Below are 14,464 nucleotides of genomic sequence, written 5' to 3'. Positions count from 1 at the left end.
CCTGGCTGGTTTATAGCTGTGTAAGTGCACAGTCTGTACAGATATCCCTGCTTCAGATAGCAATGAGAGTTTTCAGTGGCCACCAAAATCTAAATTTCAGTCTTTGTCTTATTAAAGCCCTGACTCAGCAGATCCCTTCAGCATTGCTTTGCTTTCAATTGCATTATTCACAAACTGGCTTAAATGCTTTGGACTCCCCAGTTTGATTCCAAGTGAGATAGGAAATGGCAAAATTTGGAACATGGAAGCAATAGGTGCCCTAATCCCCTGATGTCCTTGGTGCCAAGTTGTGTTTCAAATCTGGCCCATGTGCAAAAGATCCTCTTCCCTCTTTATAGCTCATTTAGTCAGGGGTGTTTTTGACAAAAACCAGCAAAATATCCAGGAATTACCTAACGTGCTTGCAAGGGATTGTCCAATGGTTTGTGCAGCGTTCCCATGCAGGGGTTATATAAAAATGTTCTGTTGCTATGTGAACTGGAGGTTTGTTTTGATGTAGCATCAATACCCAGGAGGGGAGAAAGGGGTGAGGGGAGGGAAAAGAAGGGAAGACACTGGCATAGTGCCAATCTCTGGAGTTTTTTCATGATAAATGGCTCACAAGGAGTCAGCATGACCCGCCAAGTAAACCCAAATGCTCTCAAAGAGCCGTGGGCTTCAGATACTGCTGACAGACAAGTACTCCTTATCAGCCTTTTTGTTTAAACACCCAGGCAGAGCGTGCACAGGCAGGAGATCTGCAGCAGCAAGGGAGAAGCAGGCCAGCAGAGAGGACTGCTCTGGCAGATAATGTCCACCCAGATGTCCACAGCTGATTTCCACCCACTTGGACTTCTGCAGAAGCTTTGCATTTCCCTTCAGCTGCAGACACAGGTCACAGTAGATCCCCTCTGCTGCTGCTGCTTGCAGTAGATGAGTTGTGGAGTGTAGTGAAGGCTTCTTGGGTTTCTGAAGGGAGGAATTCACATTCAAAACTTGATTGAGATGGGGCTGTCCATGTTTCTGTAGTACCTGCATCAGAGGCAGAGCTTCTCTGCACTTGGGTTGGTTTCTGTTTTGTCCTGCTTTTTGGTGCTTCGTGTATTTGACTCAAGTGAAAGGTTTGGGATGAGTAGCTTTTAAAATGGATTTAATATTTATTCCTGATATTTTTTTCTCCTTATCCACTCTCTCCTAGAAAGTCTCAGTCTTGTTCTGATGGCAAGTCAAGACATGAGCTCAGTGGTGGTTTGGGGAATGCTTGTGCACCACTTAGATCTCCTCCCTGATTTTATAGAATGTCTGTCAGTGCAGCCCCCGCAGTGCATGAAGCAGCCCTTTGCTAACAGAGACTGTAATGCACTCAATTTACACTTGCAGGGAACAACTACAAGGACAACCAAAGATATAATTAATGTGAAATAAGTATTCCTCAGCAGAACAGTCTTAGGGAATTGATGAAGCTGAAGAAAACTACTTTTCCCCAGTTACTCTCAGAGGGAATTTCAAAGCAATGGAAAATATTCAGGGAAGTACTCAAATATAAGAAGACATATTAGAAAGAGCTTACCCTTAACTGAAAGTGAACCATTCAAATCCTGTAAACCTAAGGAGAATGAAAGAAGATAGATTGAGAAATTAAAAATGTCAACCAGAGACAAAAGATAAAGGATTGAATCATGAGTCTTCCACTGTTTGGGTGAGTGTAATCATCCCTCCCTTATCCACTTTGCTGTGTATACAAAGGACAGGCGACGGGGGAAATAAAAAGGACATTATGAAGCATCTGTGGTCACAGGACATTTGAAAATACGAAGTATTTTAATAGTAGCAACTATGAGCAGAGTGGATTAAATAGGTGCTTTGGTGAATAGCTGAGTTAAATGATCTGCAAGCGCAGAGCTGTGAAGATAGAGCCTGGTGTCAGCAGCAGTGAGACGGGGTGAGCTGGCAGGAGACATCTCCTGGGGGAGTGAGGGGAGCTGAAGAAGCTCTTGGAACAAGCTGTGCCTTGTGTCCCTGCTCCATCTTGGGCTGAGCTGGAGGCTCTGCACAGTGCAGAGAAGCTCTGGGCAGCAGTGCTGCTGTGGGCTACAGGAGTGGTGAAGCTACACAGGTTTTGTGCCTGGGTGAATCGCTCAGGGGGGCTGATTAGCCTGGGGAGGCTCTTCTCTCTTCCTGAGCTTTGCCAGAGTTAGTCAGGGGATTTTTGTGCTGTCCTTTGCTGTAAGGTGTTGATGGGTCTTCAGGGCTTGACCATGAACTTGTGATCAGGCTGAGTGCTCTGTGGTTCCCATAAAGCACAAAGAGTTAATGGAATACCATGTGGTGAGCACAATGCAGACACAAGAGTTAGTGCTTGCAGTCCATACCTGGCTTTTGACTTGACTTTGTTGTAAAACTTTATTTATTGCCTTGTACATCTTAAAAATGAGGAGAGATGGCAGCAGGTATCACCTTTCTGCACAATTAAAAAGAAATAGGAAAGAGATTGGAGAGATATGGAAAAGGAGTGTCTAGGAAGCAGGCTGGCACAAGTGGGTGAGGCTTCCAGGGATGAGGAGGTGGCTTATCTGATGGGGTAACCAATTGCTTCCCCTCAACTTAAATATTGTTGCTATCAATGTGAAGACCCAACAGCTGAAATACATATTTGATTTTGTGAATGGGACTTAAGTAGACAGAAAATCAAATTGGAGCCAAGAACTAGCCTACAGGCAGGCACATCCTAATGCAAAAAAAAAAATTTAAAGGGATTTGAGCATTCCCTGTGGCATGGCTTCCTTTTCCCACTGCTGCTGATGCAGCATGGACTGGTTTCCCCCAATTTCCAGGAGACCAAAGAAATAAAATACTGTTCTGTCAAAACCAAAGTGCCTCTGGGCAGCAGATGAGGAGGGTTTGGAGCTCTCTATCTTTTATTGGTTTCATTTTTTTTTCCCCTTTTCCATCCTGCATTTGCTCTTCAAGAAATTGTCATTGAGCGGGGGGGGAAGGCAAACAAAAGTTGACTTTTGTTAAGCAGTGGAGACTTGGCAGTTGTGTGGAGGTCATGGTGCTCAGTCAGTGTCAGCCTCCATTCCCCAGAGTTGTATCCTGTAATGTATTTATTTATCATTACAGACGGCCAAAATTTTTTTTTTCCCCTTTCAGTTTGTTCTGTCCAAGGCCGCAGGGTTCCGACAGAGATCAACAGCATTCCCGCAGTGATGAAGCAGCTCGTCAAAAGCTGAATTAGATGTTAAATCTTTCTGAAGTGGGGAGGAGGAGGAAGAAGGGGAATCACATTGTGCTAAGAATTTATCATGTGTTGTTTCCTGTGAGATAATGTATAGGAGAAGATTTGTTATGGTGCAAGTTTCAAACTGCTGTTTCAGGGCTACAGTGTCTGCCAAGCTTATGATGTATTTGATCTTTTCTGAAAGTCCTTCTTTTCCTTTCTACCTTTTAAGCAGACTGTCTTCCAGGTAGGTAAACACTTAAAATGCTCCATCTACTGAAATATGTACAGGTAAGCACCAAGATTTGCATGGATAAGAGGAATAAGCAGAAATAAGCTAGGTTAGACTGTGAGGTCCAGTGAGGCTCCAGCTTTGGACAGAAGGTTGGGTGCTCAAGCCACCCTGAGCTCTGCAGTTGGATATGTTAGATAAGCTGTGCAGGTGTGCTTTCTTCTGGAAACATGTGAATTTAGGGACAGACCCTGAGGAAAGCAAGGCCTTGATTTGCAAGGGTGTTGCAAAATGTGCCCCATAAAGCCTAAAGAAGCAACAGCCTGATAGTGTTTCTGAAAACATTTATTGACCCATTCTGCATCAGTGACCATCTCTTACAGTGCAGGTCACTTTCTTGAGCCTGTGCACTTGTAACCTGGTGGAAACACTCTTTGTGTTCTTTCTTTCCTCATACTCCTTTTATCCTTGGAAGGACATAGAGCTGAGCCTCATTTATGTTTTCTGATATAACAGTGTTTGGTCTCTGCAGTTGTTGAAAGGGCAGTTCATGTCCCTTATTAATGGACTCTAAAATGCACCCCTTTTAATCTAAATTGAGAGGGGGAAAGTGTCCAAAAGATTTTTCTCTCTGAATAAGTACCCTGGTGTAAGAACATTTGGGGTAGAATAGATTTGCTCCAATTCCTCAATAAAATGTCAAATGCAATGATAGATGAACGAGCAATCCTGAAGTTTACTCAATATTGTTTTGTTCCCAGTATCTAGGTCAAGATATTTCTGGTTTGTTTGAATCAGAGTTTCTACAGGTCTTAAATAACACTGTTAATATTATGAGTGGTTTGGTTATCAGGCAGGAAGGAAGCTTATTGATCAGCAGGAAAAGCTCTGTGTGCATATGAGCCATCTCTTCCTGCCTGGCTTTAATGAATCTGAAATCCAGCATGGGACGTGGAAAGTCCCTTGTGCTGAGGGGTGTGGGAAGGAAGCTTGTAGCACACCTGCCTCCTGCCTCAGCTGCTTGCCTGCTCTTTACCAGAGGCACCTGAATTACCTTTAATGAAACTTTTCCATTAAGCAATCCTGAAACTATGATCTACTGTGGACTTGGCTTGTGAGTGAGTGAGGTACAGGGGGAAGTCAAAAAATTCACCCACTGTTGAATGAATTTGGGCTCTGACTTTGGGTTTGAGCCCATTCTTTGTACTATCAAAGTGTTGGTTTGGCCTCTGGATTGGGTGAATGTGTATGTCAGATGCTGGTTCCCACCTGAATATCCACATTGGGAAAACACATGACTGGTTTAAGCACTAGGCTCAGAAAATGCAAGCAGATACCAAAAGTGTCAAGGGTGAACAATACTTTGTCACTACAACCCCTAACTTCATCTGTGTTTGGGACCTCAATCAGCTACTCAGGTTGTTCAATTTCAGTACAAAGGACTTGGAGGAAAAATCCAGGAAAAAAAAAAAGTTCTGACTTTTCTAGGCTGTCCTAAAAAGAGCTTTAGCCCATCCTTCCTTTTGGAGGTTTGTGATGCTGCCAAAGAAGTTCAGGGGATATTTTTTTTTGCTTTTTTCTGCTTTTTGCTCAAAGCAGGAAGGTACATAAGTTGTGACATCACCTTTCTTAAGCATGGCTCCCATCTTTCACATTATATTATTTACAGAAAATAGGGAAGTAGCAGGAATCCCTGCGTGAGCATCGTCATCACGAGGTGAAAGAAGATCATGGTGATTCCACTGCTCATTCACTCAGTGAAACTTGAACCCTTCCTGTGAAGTAGTGAGGCTTTGACAGGAGGAGAGGTGAAGAGCAGGCAGCCAGGGAATTGCAGCATCATTCTGGGACATGGGAAATGTAAATTTGAAGCCCTCTGTTTGAGAAGTGGAATTTCTGTGCTGTGGTTTGGCCACAGCAGTGGGCTCTGGGAGGAGCAGAACCCACCTGGGAGCGCTTGGTACTCACCTGCAGCTCCTGCGAGGCACTGAGGGAGATGAACACCTGCTTTGTGGGGTCCAGAGCTGGGCTGAGCTTGGTGTGCAGCCCAGCTCAAGAGGGGACATGCCCAGATGCTGAGCTGCTCCAGGAGCACTGCTGATGGAGACAAGGACACGTAAAAAGGTTGGGGATTGGGAACACTGCCTGTTCCAACGAAGGCAGCCATGGGGCAGGTTGTGAGCTGCTCTGACAATTCACTCCTGCTAAAAGAGAGAAGTCTCTCTCTACCACCCAGCTCTTGGTAGAGCTCTGCTGGACCAGCTCAGCACCCTGAGTGCAGCAGTGGGGAGCTATCAGAGCAAGTATCTCATGGGACTTCATCCAGCCAGGTGTCTGCAGAAGGTCACAATGAAGCAGAAAAATGAATCCTTCTCTGCCAAGCAGTTTTATTTACCATGTGTTCCTCTTTGCAGTTTCTGAAGGATCTGGAAGAAATTACAGGAGTGACAGTTGTGAGAGGGACGTACTCCAGATTGGCGGGGCTGGTTTGTGCTTTGTTACCACATTGCCTCTTCCTAGCAGAATGGATGTGCTGGTGGCATTCCCGGATTTCTTGAGCTCTCATGCTAACTCTGGTAAGTGCATAGAAAGGAAATAATGAGCATCATACAGGAAATAGCAGTTAAGGGGTTTTGTTTTGGGTTTTTTTTTGTTTTTGCAGATCTGTGTTTCAGGCTGGAAAATGCCTCTGTAGCCCACTTGGATAAGGGTTATATTGCTTTTCCTGGTTCTTTATTTGTTCCATATTCCTTTGTGTTGTATCAAGCTGCCCAGCCTGTGCTTTTGGAGAGGATTTGGTCCTGGCTGTGACACTGCAGGTCACACAGCAAAGCCTCCCAGTAAAGGAGTGTAACTGCCACAAGAATGTGTTTCCAGTGCACAGAAAAGAAACCCAATAGAAAAGTGACATGATAAAAGATAAGCTGTGCTAAATACAGATGTTTTCTGTGTCTCACACCCAGACATGGTGTATTTCATAATACAGCAGAGCACACTTCATCAGGATCCCAGGGAAGAAGCAGACCTGCTAAAAGAATAACATTTTTGTGCCAGGGAAATTATGCATTTAATAGCTCTCTGCTGTATATTGTAGAGAGATTTCCATCTACATTCAGCCTTGGCTAAAATGTGATGGCAACATGCTGTAGGAGCCAGTTCCTCCTCAGGGCTTCCTGTTACAACAATGGAGCTGTAAATGGTGTTTTGGAAGTGGCAAGTGTCAGAAGGCAGCAGGATGTCACTGCAGGTGGGAGGTGCTTTTGATTAACTGGCCCATTCAAATGATGACTCGTCCAGGAGAAAATCCGGTCAGGTTGCTTTTTAGATGCTTGGAGGGGAGGAAGTTTGACTGTGCTCTACATGCCTTGTTGCAGTGGATCCTGATCCTGATCCTTATCCAAATCCACTCTGGCCAGAGCAGAACCCCAGGGATAGAGTTCTTTTTCCTGCATGCAGCCTCCCCTCACCCCAGGCAGCTGCTGATGGGATGCAGCCTTTGCTGAGAGGAAGGATGGATGGAAGGGACAGACTTGTTGGTCTTCCTTCAGCCTTTCTCCTACTGGCAATTCCTGCCCAAAATAAACCTCTGCTCAATGTATGGCATAGAAACCTTTCCAAAAGTTGCCAGCTTTGAGTGAAAAAAAAAAAAATGGATATGATGTTTTAGTTTTGCATAGAGGGTTTGAAAAATATCACCTACAGAGTGTCAGGGTAGCAACTGTTTGCAACCTTTTGGGCACTTCCTTTCTGCAGCACTCAAAAGAGTAAAAAGTTTATCCCCTGTCACTTCTGTGTTTACTTGGGAAGGGATGTTTCTCTAGGAGAACTGGGACTGTCTCTTAGAGACCAAGCTGTCACTAAGAGATTCATGTATTCTGACAAAATGAGGAGAAAAGTCAATTTTACAAAGATATGTCTCACTCCTCTGTCCCTGCCTTCCCACACGTGCCTGTCCCACTCCAAAGGGAGACTGAAAGGAAAGAGGATGCTGAGTGGGACAGTGGAAGGTGCTCCTGGCTGATGCCAGTGGCAGAAGGACACAGCCTGGTCTGCAGGGACCATTTGCCTTGTGGTAGACAACCCTAACGGATTTGTTTTAATTTAGACCTCAAAGTCAATAGATTTGTTTTCTCTTCCACATTCTACTCTTTGAGTGATCACTATTTTCTGACTGTGGAAGGAGGAACAGGTTGGATGAAAATACTTCACAAGGTAGGAGTGGGAGAAATGCCTGTGCCAGGGGTGGCTGGGGGCAGGTGCAGCGTGAGGAGGGGAGCGCTGGGCAGGGTGGGCTGTGGATGCTCTCTGTGCCCATGGCATGGTGAGGGGCAGTTTCCACCCCCAGCAGCCACCACTGGTGCTGCAGGACCTGCCCTGTGTCTGCAGGCTTGTGGGGGAGGTTAAAAGAGATTCTTGGCATCAAGTCTTGGATCTTGGATCCTCTTTGCTTAATAGATTGCTCTGTCTCCCTAGTGATACTGCTGCAGCTGCAAGCCACAGAGGCATTTTGGCTGAAGTCCTCTCGGTTTAAAGGAGAGAATACTGGATAGATCTGCTTGGCAGCAGCATGACTGAGTGCTCTCTCTCCACCCTGGCCTGGGGGAGTCCCAACTCTGCTGACCTGAGGGACACATCTCTTCATGTCCCAGGCTCTGGAGATGAGAGAAACAGTGTCTGCAAAAGTTTTTGGTTTATATAGAAAGATTTGAGGTCTCTGCCCAAGAGGCTTTTTTTTTTTTTTTTTTTGGTGCCTTTTTTTTCCTTCTGAAAGTTACTAAGCTTATTTTTTGTCTGTGTGAGTTGGCCTTTTTTTTTAATATATGGTAAAGGTGGCTAGAGTTCTGCATAGACACTTTTTTATATTTCATATAAACCTAAACAAATACATTAAATAAAGGTCCTTTCACCTCCAGCTTGATGGTTCAAATCCAATCGTGCTTGGGAACAGAAATGTTCAAGCAGTAAAAATAAAACATCTCCTGATTTATGAATAGAAGTGTCAAGCTTTGACTTGCTGTGATTACTGGCATCACATTATTTGTGAACATTCAGACAACTGCCAGAAATCCACGAAACACATTTGTGAATCCCAGAAGTTTCATAAACTTCAGCCTGAGTGGTTATTTACTTTCTGGTGGATAAGTGGGCTGGCTAGAGCTGTATAACGAGGCCAGCTAACTAATGCTCAGGTCTTAGAGTAATCATAATGAGCACAAAGCTCTTGTTCCTGTTACACAGCAGAAGGTGGCAATTCTGCTCCAGTTTGCACCAGAAAATTGCCATTTACTCTGGGGAGATGTTACTGGTTTAGGAAGCCAAGGAAGAGGGGATACAACCTGATTTTCAAACCTTACATTGTTTGCTGAGCCAGCTGCTGGGGAAAAAAAAAATCAGTTATTTGCTTCAAGGCTGAATTGTTCTATTGGAGAAACCACAGCAGTGGTAATGCCAGGTAATGCTGGTAGAGAAGAGGAGGTGGTGGGAAATGGGGCTGTGGATCAGGGCTCTGTGCAAGGCAGAGCACATCAGCCACTCTCAATATTTGTACCAGTGCCTTCAAAAGCAAGGGAATCCGGCAAATCCATATGGATTTCACACCAGGAGAAGAGATGTCACAATTAAAGCCTAAATTTGAGGCATAGCTGTGCTAAGATGACTCTCTCCCCAGCAGACCCTGCCATATACCTATCTGTTGGACATTCAAAAGCAAGGAGGGAATCCCAGGCTGTGGGAATCCTGGCTGAAAGCAATGGCAAGATGTGGCCTACAGTACTGCAGAGCTACTCTGGGACTAATTGAACATGATATTTTGAACATTTTTTAAGTGTTCTTTTCCTCTATGTGAGTCTTTATATTCTCTCACTGCTTTCTCTCCATCTGCAGAATGTAAAATTTAGAAAAGGTTATTATAGCAGCTTTGTCACAATATATGGTACCTGCCTGGGGAAGTGACAGGATAGGGACAACATGGCACAGTTTGCTTCTGCTACCACTCTGCATATGTGGGACTTTAAAACATTATTTGCAGTTTCTGTTGGTATTATAAATAATAGATCAGGTCCACAATTTATTTGCTGGAAGTTCCAGCAGATGCGGTGTAATTAACAGACTGTAATCATTAGGTTTTGGAGAGAGGGTGACATATCAATTTTTAACTGTTTTTCCGCTTAGAAACACATCCAAGTGGTGCTGCCTCCAGAGGGATATGCACATGGATGAATGCACTTTGTGCATGCCATTTTATATACATTCTCACTTTGCTTTCCAAGTACTAACATGTGTAAATCCCTTTGGCATGTACAGATACGTGCAAGTGGGCTGTGCATCCATAGCATTTATTTACATATGGGAGAAAGCATATGTGGGATTGTGTGCACTGAGTTACACTGAAGCCCTTTGAGTGTTTGACCTTACAAAGTATCTCTTCAAACCTGAAACTCAGCGATTTGGTTCCTTTTGCCTCGAAAATAAAGGCAGGGTGACTTTGTGGAGGAGTCACGATATTATTTTAGGGGAAAAACTTTTTGAAGTGTATTGCTCAGTTGCCTTCCCTTTAACAGAGTAACATGAAAACCACAGAGGTGGAGAAACCAGTCTTGGTGGACAAATACAGGTGTAGCTCAGTGGTGCAGGTGTTGAGCTGGTACCCAAGTGAGTTCAGGTAATTACTCTTGGGGAGATTTTTCTTTCTACCCACACAAATAATCCTGTGGCTGCAGCACGACACCACAGGCTCTTTGCTGCTCTACAGGTCAGGTCTCATCTGCTCTACAGACTTGTCCAACAAGTTGATTTGGCTCTCAGAGTCCTCAAACAGGAGGGAGACTGTGGTGCTGTGGTGCCCATTCCTCACAGTAAAGCAGGACTTGGCCCACAGGGGTTAATCTCACAGAGGTGATCCAGGACCAGAATTAGAATTGGAAATTATAATTCTGGAAAAATTAATGGAAATATTAATGCATGCATTTGAGTTTTGAGGGTGGTTAAAATGGAGAATAAAAGTTCTGTGAACTGCTTTTCCTTTATATTTTAGGAGGGCTTCTATTGATTTTGTCCAGTAGCTCCTAACTTCTGCCAATAGTTCTGTTCTTTGTGCATGAATGTAAGGATGATGACAATATCTGAGATCATCTCCTTGAAATGCCAGTTTAAACCTGAGAAATTTTACTGGGGAAGCTGGTGAGAACCTTTTGGAAAACTAAACACCTACCACTGATTTCTTAAATGATTTTTTTTTTTTTTAATTATAACTAAATGAGAATACCCCTGACTTCCCTTATGCAGGCAGTCTTGCCCACATAGATTTTTTTCTTTCTCTTCTTTTAGAGAAACCAAATGTTTCATTCTGTGTATTATAGGGGCTCTAATTCAGGTTTCCTGCTGTTATATCACTTTATTTAAGGACAGTACAGGAGGCAGGAATCTGAAACGACTGCCTGATGCTTAAGGAGGTGAATAATGACTTGGAGAAGACCTTGTGCGTATCTTTTGATCTTTGGGCTCCAGACACCCCTTCACCCATAATTAACTCGTGTGTTGACTGATCACCTGAGTGATCAAGGGAGACTCAGCATGTCAGTGGAGAGCAGGGAACTATTACTCTATGGCAAAACAGCAATCAAGCCAGCTCGTCTATGATACAAATCAGATACCTGCAAGAACAAGTCATGTAATGGCAAGCTGTACTGGAGATGGATGATATCCTAAATCATTATCTTCCATAGCATCAATTATGTTTACAGGGTAAGCCCATGCTATCTTCATGGCAAGCCCTGCATCCAGATAGCAGCAGCAGCAGCAACAACAAAAATTAAAATAACAGCATGAATTTTGGGAGGGGCAGGGCACTATGCACGACTGGCTAATAAATCAAGACCATCTGTGGATTAGATGGAGGGGAATGGGAATGGTTATCATTCTGTTGTATAAAATGCACAGCTTAGGCTCTATAGATCATCTAAAATATATATGAATTTGAAATCAGCCAAAAGATATGTCAGGCATTTTTCTTCTTAGAATTATGGCATGTTTTTAAAGCCTAAGTGCTTTTCAGTACAAATTTTAGCATGTTTTGCATTCAAATGAAACATCTACTCTACGTGTGAAGCCCTTGCACACTCTGCCTGCAGAAGTGGAGGGAATCACTGGATTTATAGGTTCTTTTGCACATTCTGTCAAAGTCAGTTCTGCCTAATGGAGCTCATGGAACAGGAAAGGCTTTCACTGCACAACTTTCCATGAGAGATAATGTTTGCTGCCTGACACATCGCAACGCCTAAACAAAGCCTCGAAATAAGTTTGTGTTAAAAGAAGGAGCCTCAGCTGGGAAGGGATTAAGTTAATAACATTTTCTGTAATGTCTTTATCAGCATTTCTGTGGCCAGTTTGTGACAATAAACAGGGGAAAAAAAAAAAGCTCATGTTCAAGATGGAAGTAAATTTCAGGCTGATATGAGTGATGTGCCTCATAACCAGTTATAATTAGAAGGGAGGCTTCTTACAGCACTGCTCCTCTATAAATCACAGCAGATATTACCCCAACTTGTACAACTACTATGAAATATGCTGTGAAATTTGAAACTCTTGAAAAATAGGTTCTTTTGTTGCAATTTCATTCTCAGAAAAGCTCTCATTTGATACAAGCTTACACCTTTTTTTGACTGGTTTCTTAAAACTAAGGTAACGAGTCTCAATTCCCTAGAAAACTGTTAAAATTTAAATTTAGTAAAGTCTTTTTTAGTTGTTTTTTTTTTTATAATCACAGTTTGTGCAAGATGAAAGCATTGCATGTTTTGCTACACAGAGTCCTTACTTGGAAGAGTCTATAAAAAAAAAGTCAAGCAAAAGTTTTCTGTAGCAGAAGTTTCTTATCAAGCACAATTTTACACTAAAGAAGTCTGAAATACTGGTTGATGGCTAATAGATGTGTATTTTCTTCTTCTTTTCTGACAGAGTCAGCTTTCACCTGGCTGGGTGCCCACCTGCATAATTCCAGATGTGACCATGGAGAGTCCACAGGGCAAGCAACCCTAGGGAAGAAGGTCTTGCTGGCTTGATGTCTAAAAACAAAATAAAAATCAAGTAAAATTCCTTCAGTCTAAGTCTTTTTCCTATGGTACTTTATTTTTAAGAGAAAATGGATGAGTTTATTTTAAGAATGTGTTCTCTGAAAACCTATGTACCATTCGGGACTGTTGGCATGGTAGGGCTGTAGCTGCTTCTATTGATCCTAATTTAAAGCTGTAATTGCAAATAAAAACATCATTATATCCCCCAGCTACCTTAATTGAAAGGATTGATTCACAGGGGCAAAGCATGATAAGAGCTTCTATATGGGCCAAGTGCTTATGGCCATTTTAACACCCTCATTTTGGCATGGCTTGGGTTTGTTCATGTGTGGAAGAATTTCAGAGACACTGGGGAGAAACCCTCACTCTTCTACTGTCCCACCTCATTTCTTGGGCTGCACTTGAAATAAAGCAGGGAACCTCCACAGGGCTCTGTGGGCAGCAGGAAGGTTCCTGGTTTGGCCTCCCAGATGTCAGAGCTGCCTGGAGAAGCCTCCTGTACCTGCAGGTGTCCCTGGTGTGAGCTCTAGCTGTGTGAAAAAGGGTTTAGACTGCCTGTGACGAGAGTGAGATGCTCAAGGGAACGAATTCTGCCGGGCTGGGTTCAAACATGTGGGACATGCTCAGCGGCTTCAAAAATAAATTAGCATTTTTAAAGAATTAAACACAACTCTTATTGCTTATTAGGTGAAATTGTCAGTTGTTTTGTCTTCCAGAGGTAAACAAAGAGCTGAGGGAGTCTCAGTCTCTCAGTCTTATGACCTTATGGTCACTGTCCAAAATACCAGCAGTGACGTTCCACACTGGAGAACTAAGAAGAAGAAAAGCAGATACTCAGCAGGGTTAGCCCAGTGTCTTTCCAAGTAATCCCTTATTTCTACAAAACATTTCCATATGGGAAGCCCTATCACTGAGCAGATGCACTGCAAACAGTGTGGTCAGTGCTTTGTGCAGATGCTGATATGGGCTGCTGAACACCCAGAACAGTGGAGAGGCTCCGGCAGAGCTGCCCTGAACCTCTAAATGTAAAACTGATGCCTGGGGCTGAAAATTGATCTGTAGCATTAAACTCCAACCACAGAATGGGCATCACCACTTGGAAGGGAAGCAGATAACTGGTATTAGCTCATCTGGTAAAGATGAGTAGCTGGACAGGGTCTGAAGAATTCTTGCAGATACAAAACCCTTACCTTGAACTTTGTGGAAAATTGATTCAAAACACAAATTTGCACCAGATACTTATTTATGTAATGTGTCTGAGATATAACCCTGATCCAAATCCTTTTTTGCAGGGTAGAGCTGAGATCTGGCTCTCCATTGACCCTGCAGGACAGCCTGTCCACAGTTCAGTAATGCCAGAAAGCAGACAAACATACTCTTAAGAAAAAGTCTTCCTTTTTTCCTTCCCCTTTCCCTTCCTTTTTTTTTTTGTTTTTTCCTCTTCCTCCCTCCTTTATTTCTTTCTCTTTCTCTTCTTTTCTTTTTATTTATTTTTTTTTTTTAAGGGAAAATTTGTTGCAATAATACAAACCCATCATGCTCTCTCTGGTTACAGCTGAGTGACACTACATCAGCAGCAGAATATGTACAAATTAAACTGTAACAACGCACCAAGGAGAGGCACAGCAATATCATAAAAATTATCCACAGTACAATATGACTAATGTTGTGTGAAATGCATTCATTGGCCAAATGATGTCTAGGTGTATCTTAAGGAGTTATGCTGATGGAGATAATGGTTATAGAACAGAGATAAAGGAAGGAAAGGCGAGTGAAAGACAAAAGGTTGCAGCAAGGGCAGCCTGGCTGGGGAGGATGCTCAAGCAGGTGAGTTTGAACAGGAAAGCTGAGCTGCTCTGGAATGCAGAAGGATGTGAGAAGAACTCAGTGGCACCTTTCCTCCTCACATGTCTGATGTGGAGGTGTGCTGCTGTTTCAGGCACACACACACATTCCTGTGCTCCT

General features: G+C 43.2%; 1 long non-coding RNA gene across 2 annotated transcripts in view; it reads left to right on the top strand.

The window, feature by feature from the left end:
- LOC111938296 (uncharacterized) overlaps window positions 1–12,532 on the top strand; it is a 172,566-nt gene extending 160,034 nt beyond the window's left edge. Inside the window, exons 1-3 of one of the 2 annotated variants that reach the window (XR_002868921.2) lie at window positions 685–1,678; window positions 5,846–6,007; window positions 12,384–12,532. This is a non-coding gene — a long non-coding RNA (uncharacterized LOC111938296). Of the gene's footprint in view, window positions 1–684; window positions 1,679–5,845; window positions 6,008–12,383 lie in introns of those variants that run through there. The other variant, XR_015277052.1, reaches the window with a different exon arrangement.
- Window positions 12,533–14,464: the final 1,932 nt, after the last annotated feature.

This window comes from Cyanistes caeruleus, chromosome 16 (genome assembly GCF_971803275.1).
Source record: "Cyanistes caeruleus chromosome 16, bCyaCae1.hap1.1, whole genome shotgun sequence".
Classification (NCBI taxonomy): domain Eukaryota; kingdom Metazoa; phylum Chordata; class Aves; order Passeriformes; family Paridae; genus Cyanistes; species Cyanistes caeruleus.
The sequence above is the reverse complement of the archived record's forward strand: the minus strand, read 5'-3'. Positions and strand labels throughout refer to the sequence as shown.